Below are 10,298 nucleotides of genomic sequence, written 5' to 3'. Positions count from 1 at the left end.
TAAGCAGGAACAACAATGATAACAACAAACTGTTCTGAGTGAGACGGACCTAACGAGTAACTTATTCAGTATAGACGGTGGGTATTAGTGCCTAAGTGGTGACATGTGAAGAAGTGTGGCACGTAGGACTCTTGGAGCTTAGGGAACGTACTCAGAAGCGATGAGCATAATTAGAAGACGTAAAAAAAAATAAAAGAGAACTCTAGTTCAAAAACTCTGTCGTGCTAAGTATCCAGTGTTCGTGTGGAGGCGGGAAGGGTGAAGCACTAAAACTGTGAGTCATGGCAGTGAGGGCGTTAACCTGTATGAAGATAAGATCAAACGAGGCTGAGATTCGCCACCTGTTGACTGCTGTTATCAAGGTGGATTTTTGCAGGAAGGACAAGGGAAGGAGAGGGCAGAATCTTCCCATGTCTATTGTTCTTCTTCAAAAAACAAATATTAGGAACGAAAGGAAAATAGGTTTGTGAATCTCAGCAATTGTTTCCCTAATCGCAGGTCGACAGCATCGGCTCCGTCTTATGTGTTATTTGAGTAAAAGTTTTGAACCCCATTTCACACACATGGCAGGTTTCATAAGTTGTTTCCTTGTAGATTTTTTTTTTATTATTACACCTTAGCACTCTCCTGTATTCCACCAGCTCGAGAAGCTAAATAGAAATGACTGAAGATGACAAGAAATTCATATTGTACATAGTATTTTTCATACCATACTACATCTTCAGTGGTACGGTGCTACTGGAACTCACAAGCGCCGCTCCACGTTTTCCAGGTTGGTTGCTCTTCTGACATAGCAATTTACGTAGTTATTTTTTTCTTGTTAGTTAAAAGTCTATATACAGGATTTGTGAGGCAACTTATGAAATCTTCCTGGGAAAACAGTTACCCGGGCATATGAGGAAAATAAACAGTGTAGGTGAACTATAAACAGGTTTTATACAACCCGGGTAAGTAATGATATATATATGTATCATCATCATCATCAGCCGTTTGAGTATCCACTGCAGGACCGGCCTATCCCGATCGAAGTCGGGACGATACAGCCAATGTATCTCTACCAAGTGGCTTAGGCTGTCTAGTAGAGATTGTATGTAGGGTGAGAAGTGCTTGTTAGTGTAATTGTCGTGTTGGAGTGGCTTTGGATGTGTGTGTAGTCTGTGAACCAAGTGTAATCGGCCCGCGCAAGCCGACTGGGTGCAAGCATACCCAAAGTTTATTACCCTGACGGGGCGCGAACCCTGGCTCACCTGTTTACGAAACGCACACTCTACCACTGTACCACAGGGTCTCTCTCTCTCTCTCTCTCTCTCTCTCTCTCTCTCTCTCTCTCTATATATATATATATATATATATATATACTGTATACACACACACACACACCATCACACCATCCAATCCTACATTGCCCCATGAGGAGCGTAGGAGCCCGGGGCTAGGCAAGTTGGTCCTGACAGTTAAGATGAGAGTGACCAGCCTCACTCATCCCTGAGTGGCATCGCGTGAGTATAAAACCCCAAACACCCCTTGGATATAAACCTTCACCGGGTCAATCAGAGTGGAGTGCCTTAATTATCTAATAAACCACCAGGCGCCTCTTTCTCTCTCTCTCTCTCTCTCTCTCTCTCTCTCTATAACGAATGTATAATTCCATCTATGACGTATGGTTGTGAGACCTGGAAATTGACAAAATCAATAGAAAATAAATTAATCCGTTCTCAGAGAGCAATGGAAAGGTCAATGTTGGGAATATCTTTAAGAGACAGGAAAAGATCAACTTGGGTGAGAGGGCAGACTAAAGTCAAAGATATTATAGATGTTATAATAGAACAGAAATGGAGGTGGGCAGGCCATATAGCAAGAATAAGGGATAACCGATGGAGCAAGAGGCTGACTAACTGGACACCAAGAGAATGTAAGCGTAGCAGAAAAAAGGCCAGACAGGAGATGGAGAGATGAGATGGAGAAATTTGCAGGGAAAACGTGGGAAAGATTGGCTCAGTCAAGGAATTCGTGGAAAAGGTTGAGGGAAGCCTTTGTTCAGCAGTGGACTAGTTATGGCTGCTGCTGCTGCTGATGATGATGATGATATATATGTATATATGTTGAACTGACGGCAGCTACAAACTGAAATACCGCGTTAATATTGACACCTCTGTACTTTGAGAGGCGTTTGATTCCGTGGATAGAATAGCCTACAACATCAGTTAAAAAATCATAAGTATCACAGCAAAAATACAGATGAACAGATAGTCTAAACCTCTTTTGGACAGGGAGTTGAAACTGGATTAGGAAAACAATGTTTAACATTCTTTATCTGATCATTTCTTTACAATGGATGCAATGAAACGACAGTTCAATGATAACGGATGAAAAATGGGTATATGACAATTGTGGCACATTGGTCTTTAACACGTTCAGACCTCTATAATAAGAAACACGAATAACTTTCCTTGGAGAAAAAAATAACCTTTGATTCTTAGATATTATTACATACTAGGGAGTCCTTGATAAATGAGCTAGTTCCTATGAAAATCTACAAGACTGTTTGACTTGTTGTTGAGGCTGAGGTAAACATTACGTTTTGGGGATAGGCCTCTTACAGTACATATGTGACGATTTTCCATGAGAGGCCAGTGACCAGTGGCGCCACCAGGGGTCAGATTTTGGGGGGCTGTAGCCCTGGTGTAGGTAGAAGGGGGGGGGGGCAAGCGAAGCGAGCCTATGCAGCTGGGGGGTACGGGGGTTCTTCAGCAGGTATATCATGGTTATCACTTGTGCTGGGCGGTGGCTAAAAAAATAATGAGAAAATATAATATATATTAGAGAGAGAGAGAGAGAGAGAGAGAGAGAGAGAGAGAGAGTTTTAGCCTACTTTCCTACTCTGTACGTTTAGGACAATATATTTGCAACAATGAGAAATAGCCTAGGCCTAGTCAATTTAATAATAAATCAATAAAAAAAATCCTGGCCTAAGCTTCATAAAATGACTACTGAAATAGTTTGATATAGGGCTACTTACACATGTCTGAATGGGTTCAGCTTTGGGGTTATCTGGGGTTGCTTCTGGCACCTCATTCCCAATAACAGCCACTTTTTCTTGGCATTCATCTGAGTCATCTTTGGAGGTGCGGGTGCGAAAGAATTTCCTTATGTCACCCTGTCCCTGAGGATTTTTAAATGACCTTTTCATCACTTGAGTGGCTGCTGGCTGATATCCGTAAATGTATTAATGTAGAATAGCCTATAAAAGGGAAATGACATTCAGTTCTGACAGTCGTGTCGACTGAGCCAAGTACTACTGACTCTTTGTATAGAGTATAGGCTAGATCTCATATCTGTAAAAACAAAAATGAACAGGTAAAGTGAGGTGGCTAGCAATATACCGGAACGTAGTAACGTCTAAACAGCCACTGAAACCAATACATTCAAATAAAACCGAAAACAACACAGGATTTAGCCACAGTTCACAGACACTTCTCAATGTAAACAAACATTCCGAGTTTCGATACTCTGAACATTCGAATTTGTGAAAAATTGCATAGATCAGATATTTAAGACTGCATAATCCAATTTTAAAGCTCCGTGATTAATATGTACCATATTATATATTGTAAATATATAATAAGTCTGATAAATGTAATACAATCTTGCATTCTTTGTGCAATAAATATATTTCACAAGCTTGGAAAAAGTATATGGGAAACTAATATATTATAACTATTATGATTTGAGTCATAGGTTTACGTAAATTGTGAATAACTAATCACATTATATAGCTATAAATAATATTGTATTAAACTAATATGGATGCACGAATAAAAGTGGATTGGCGGTAGGGAGTTGGGGGAAAGCTAGGTGGGCCAATGCCGAGCTGCAAGCATACTATGTAAGCTGGTGACCTTTTATTATTACTATTTTGGGGGGCTGCAATTTTGGGGGGGCTGAGTCCTTGATTTGGGGGGACTAAGCCCCCCCTAGCCCCCCCCCCCCTGGTGACGCCACTGCCAGTGACCAGTGCTGTCAGTTCGCACATCATATGATGCGACTGGTGAAACTGAAGCTTTCCTTCTCTTTGCAGAAACACACATGCTAATGTGTCCAAGCCTGGGCATCCCCTTTTCCGGAAACCGTCCTTCTTGTGTTGGCGAGTGTCTTGGCTATCACTGATCTAAACCCCAAAGAATAAAACTGTTTTGCCGATGGTATTCCACTGATATCAATGTCAGTCTGTACAGCTGCCAGCTGTCGGTTGTGACCATGTCCATAAAATGGAAAAACAGTCAGTGGTAGAACCTGTTTGATCTTATTTTGATTCTGTAGTAAGCTATTAATCCATCTAGGTGCTAAATGCATCTGCAACCTACGTAACACAAGTGGCAGTCTGCCAGGACATTCGTGTTCTTGGAAGATAATAAAGAAGAGTTTCAAGAAATTCCTACAATACACTTTCAGTAGCCTAAGTACAAGGGATGATTTAGGATTCTTCTGAACAGCATGCGTGTTTTACTGATCACCTATAATACAAATTTTACTGACCGCCTATAAAATGCAACAGGCCGTCATCAAAAACTTGCTTCAAGTATGGGAAAGTTTTTTTTTTTTTTTTTTTTTTTCTGATGCTAAAATTGGCACTAGACCTTCCCAATCAGGAGTGCGCTTGGCATTCCCCAGCTCGACGACTTTCCGCACACAGTTGCTCCTTCTTGTTTTGATGGATCTGGGGGGTGGGGGAACCTGCTCTACTTCACTTTCATCTTGTATCGGAGAGAATGTTTTGCAAGCTCAGTAGTTATTCCACAATAAAATACATCTAATAGAGACAAAAATTGTATTAATAATAAGAGCAGGAAGGCGAGACAATGAATCGATACCGGCCCATTCAATGGTATTACAACAATACATCATAAATTCAGCAGGAAATTATCAAAGGAATAGGCAAATAAAATAATAATACTTGAAGATTACCTCACCTCAAAAAAGTTAGCCTTCTCATGAACACAACTATACTGTACCTGTCACGGTCAGAATACGGAGTAGATCGGTCAGGTTCCCCCCAAATTAAAGTTTTCTTTCAACAAACCGTTTTCTAATAGCTCTAAAAGGGAAAACTTCTTTATTTTATCATTCATGCCTCTAAATCCTTCAATCAGGAGTTTCTGTGTCAGGCTGGTATGTTTTGTCCTCAGCAGATGCATCACGATCACTCTCGTATGGTACTGGTTTAATAATAACCTTTCTCTTACTTCTGCTGTAAAAAAGACTGACAATCATTCTTAAAAGTCGACAAAACTACAGTTGGACACACAACCAGAAAATACATGCCATAAATGTCCACTGGATTGCTTCGAATCAAAATGACCAATGTGTCATAAATGATACACTCTGTGCAGACGCTCAGTACTGAGAGATTTATGCAGGTTTCTCTATGCCTGTGAGCCTCCAAACTCAGCGATGATTTAGTAATGCTGAGAAACTGATGGAGATGCAAAAAGTGTACAGCGATAAGCTAAAATGAGTGGAGTAACTCAGCAACTTGCCCACGCCAGATGAATGTTGATCTTGGTGAGGTTTACTTGACCATAGCTCACAGACATGTCATGAAAGTGCTCCATGTGCAGAGAACGGATAAATATGTATGTGACAGTATGTGACACTAGGCTACATTGCCTGAAAACTATCACGTAAACATTTACATATTAAATTTATGTACCAAATATGACCCAGGGGCCAGAAGACGATTACTGTGATAAAAAACATTAACTTAGCGAACATTAAACAACGATGTAATGCATCGACATTTATGAAATCATAAACAGACTAGAACTAGCAAGTAAAGGTTTATGAGTGAACATATAACTCTTTTATGTAACACCACTGCATTTTTTGACTCGCGTTGAGGTGGTGCAGAGGACACATGGACCCAAAAAACCACGAGCTGGTTTAGCCTTCGGGGGAACACTCTGAATAAGGTCTTAGGGCGTTCTAAGGCTTTCGAAAGATTATCGACTGCCCTTGTTTTCACGAGAGTTGGTGTACTACCACTGGCTGCTCTCTCACCAACTGATGATACCATGTTTCTTCTCTCGAGGAAATAAAAAAAAGCAGTGGATGGGTTGAAAAACGGTAGGGCAACTAGTGTTTGTGGCCCCCCCAATGGAAATGATCAAAGCTGGGGGTGAAGTCATGATCAGGACATTACATAGGCTACCATCACAGAAGTCATTTGGCACACTGGTATCATTCCTCGTAACCGGACAAGGGGGTTTGGTCACCCATCTCTGGAAAGGGAGAGAGGACCATTATTACTGTAATAACTACCGTGGTATTACAGTGGTCAGTGTGACAGGCAAAGTTCTTGCACGCATTTTCTTGATGTGTCTCCAGGATCATTTGCTCCAGTTTTAGAGGCCTGAGCAATCCAGATGCACACCCAAGAAGTCCACAATTGACCGCATCCTAGCTCTTCGAGTTCTTGTGGAATGCTGCCTTGAGTATTGACAGGGTCTGCTTGCAGCCTATGTGGATCTCAAGAAGGTATTTGACTCTGTAAATCAATCTGGGGTACTGTGGGAACCCTTACGATTTTGTATGATCCCCGCAAGGATGATCCGACTGATTGTTGGCCTGTAGTCAAGCTCCGAGAGAGCTGTCAAGTATGGAGGAGGAACATCCGACTTCTTCCCAGCAAGTACTGCTGTAAAACAGGGATTTGTCCTTACTCCCACGTTTTTCAACAGATGCAAAGATTGGGTAAATGGTCACTATGAATTATCAACCGGCAGTTTAGGGTTATTGACCTTGACTTTGCTGATGCTGCAGCTATCCGAGCGAGGTCGCTGGAGATACTACTGAGTGCCCTTGAGGAATTTCACGGGAATGCTAAGCCATTGGGATTAAAGGTCTCTTAGGCCAAGGCCAAGGTCCAGGCATTTGGTGGCTTGTTGGATGACGCAGTTCAGTCTGTCCAAGCACGTGGTGAGAATGTGGAAGTCTTGGAAAGATTCATTTATCTTGGTGGCATGATAAATAACAACGGTAGATCAGAAGATGAGATTTCTCGTCTCACTGGTCTGGGCTATGGCGTTATGAATTCACTCAGCTCGGGTATTTGGCGTTTCCGTCTTTTGTGTATAAGGACGAAAATTTGCACTGGAGTTCCCTGTCTTACTCAATGACCGTGAAGCATGTACATTAAACAATGACTTGAAGTGGTGAATCGACTCCTTTGGTACTAAGTGCCTTTGTAGGTATGGCCGGATATGTAATGATCGACTACTCCATGACACTGAGTCGAAGCCTATTACCCACATAATAAATCAGCGTCAACTTCAGTTATAGGGGCACTTGGCTCGTTTTCCTGAGGCTGACTCTGCCCACAGGGTGATCTCTGAGAATGTTTACCCAGGGTGGAGGAAACCAAGGGGGAAGGCCACGGAACTCATGGCTGGAGCAAGTTGATCATTCATGTCGAGAGACACTTAGAGGGGGAAGAGTCGCTACCTGGAAGGTTACACGAAGTGATCCCCGTAGGTGGAGTCGGAGGGTGAGTGAGGTTATGCACCCCAGGGCGTTGCCCCCCCCCCCATGATGATGATGATGCTTTACTGTTATCACTCAGTGCAGGAAGCAGAGGTTAACATTAGGTTCACATGGATGAAAACAAAGAGGTGTGGACTGATAATAAGCAAAGAAAGATGAAATAAGTGATATATATATATATATATATATATATATATATATATATATATATATATATATATATATATATATATATATAATAGGATTAACTCGTAAGCATTGAGAACATCCAAGTATGCGAATCTATCACCTTTCTGGATTTCCAAATATCAAACAACAGAAAATGCTTTGCATTGGTTAAAAGACAAAAATTAACCATGGCACACCAGTTGGCGTGTATGGCACTAAGAGTTGCTGGAAGCTGTTGATGCGAGTCTATAACATTTTTGGTTGTCAAAATAACAAATAAGAGAAAATGCTTTCTGAGTTTAAAAGATAGAGTATGATTAAGACAAACCAGTTAACTTAAATGACTTGTTGCTGGAAGATGCTGTAATAGACTTTTAATTTGAAAAAAAGTTACCAGAAAAGACTGCGGCTGGCAATTGTATTGTATGCAACAGGGAAAAGAAGACAGGTAACATACTGCAAATAGAAAACCAGCATAGCCCACACGTCTATTTTTCAAGTTCCAACATATGCAGCGTGCAGTGCCTTGAAAGGTGGAGGAGGTGCCACTTCTAGCAGTTCAATAGATATGACATTATAATCACTTTTCGCAATGTGCTTATAAAAAAGGGTACAAGTGAACTTGTTAATGAGATTTTTAAAGAAAAAATTAATAGTGGTGAAACAAAATGTATGCAAGTAGTGAAAAGGCATATGAACAATTTGAAAATAAATACTGGAGAGACAGACAGAACAACAAAAGGCAATATAATGGTTTGGGTCGAGAAGTGGGATACATGAAAATGGAGCTGAAACGCAGACAAAATCAACAAGGAAGAACATGTAAACCACGGAACGAGGATAACAGAGATGGAGTGACAATACAGCAGACTCCAAACTACAAATAAGATTATAGAAAGGACTAACACACCCACTTCAAGCACCCACTTTAAGAGGAAAAGCGAGAAATGTCTATGGTCTAACTTAGAAGTGGGAACATTCGATCATTTACCGGACCGCAGAAAATATAATGATGTTAAAAGAATTTCTAGGTTCATAAAAAACTATTCATGTTAAGAGCAGAGAACACAAAATAACAACCATTTTAACATTTAATATATCACAATCTAAGGACACTGAACTTAGGAAACGAATTATTGATAAAATTTAAATTTGAAGAAAGAGCGAGAGATGTTAGGAAGTGTACTGAGAGCTCATTTTTTAACCAAGAAAAAGAATAGTAAGTTAAATTAATAAGCCAATGTACGCAAGGGGCAAAAAAGGAGAAAAAAGAAGAAAAAGTCACAGGCAAGTGGGAGTTGTTACAAAGGCACTCTCACGCCTACTGCGACTTAGTAAACATGTCGATTTACACGTGATATTCTTACTCAATCTTTTTTCTCTTATCACGTGAGGAGTTCAGAGTTCGTGTGTGTGTGTGTGTGTGTGTGTGTGTGTCATACTACCTACCGTACATGCATATTCTTATTCAACCTTTCCTTTCTTACATGTGAACAACGCAGCATTCATGTTTGTCTCTCTCTCTCTCTCTCTCTCTCTCTCTCTCTCTCTCTCCCAAACAAGGTATTCATGTGTGTTTGTCTCGAATTACATGTGATAGGCTAATTTTATTCTCTCTCTCTCTCTCTCTCTCTCTCTCTCTCTCTCTCGATATATATATATATATATATATATATATATATATATATATATATATATATATATATAATCAGACCGAAAGATTAACAGATAGACTGATACAGCTATGAAGACGGATGGATGGACAGACAGATGGATATGGCATAAGAAGCAAAAATTACGTTACAGTATCTTGAGAGTTCTTGCACCTTAATTTTTATGCCTCGCTCCCTGCATGGGACTTAAGCCATTCCTGACCTGGATTTACTAACAAACATAAGATAAATTCTAGTCTTGATTGACCGATTGCACTAAAAGACCTTGGCAGCGTAGCAACTAAGGTCATTGACGCCTGACAGGGAGATTGAAAGCAAACAACGAATTATACATACTGTACATATATATATATATATATATATATATATATATATATATATATATATGTGTGTGTGTGTGTGTGTGTGTGTGTGTGTGTGTGTGATCTATCTATCTATCTATCTATCTCTCTATATATCACATATTAAAATCCATATAAAACGTGAAGGACACACCATGAAACTGTGTATGACAACAAATTTTAAAAATTGCACAAAACAACATAAGCTGACTGAGGAAGCTTGCTTCCTCAATAAAGGTGACTCCTCCCATCGTACATGCCTCCTTTTCATGAACTGCCGTCAGAGGAGAGAAGTCAAGACCCAACTCCCGCCCTAAACCTATGGAGATATAACGACGACAAGCATCCCCTAGACTGGCATGTACACTCAGTCAAGAAGTGCCACACGGTCAATGGGACTAGACAATCATCAAAATAAAGATGGAGTCTTCCCTCCAGGAGATGGCAATGTTTCAGGCGTGTGTGACCACTCCGTAGGCAGGTCACGGCAACTTGCCAGTGACGGGGCATGACTGTACAGGCCCGTGGACCAACTATTGCCATCACCTTCCCGCAGCTTGATGGAAAGGGAAACGTG

The sequence above is a fragment of the Coenobita brevimanus genome, chromosome 12 (assembly GCF_032717465.1).
Source record: "Coenobita brevimanus isolate Jiangsu-jjx chromosome 12, ASM3271746v2, whole genome shotgun sequence".
In the NCBI taxonomy this organism is placed as follows: Eukaryota; Metazoa; Arthropoda; class Malacostraca; order Decapoda; family Coenobitidae; genus Coenobita; species Coenobita brevimanus.
The sequence above is the reverse complement of the archived record's forward strand: the minus strand, read 5'-3'. Positions refer to the sequence as shown.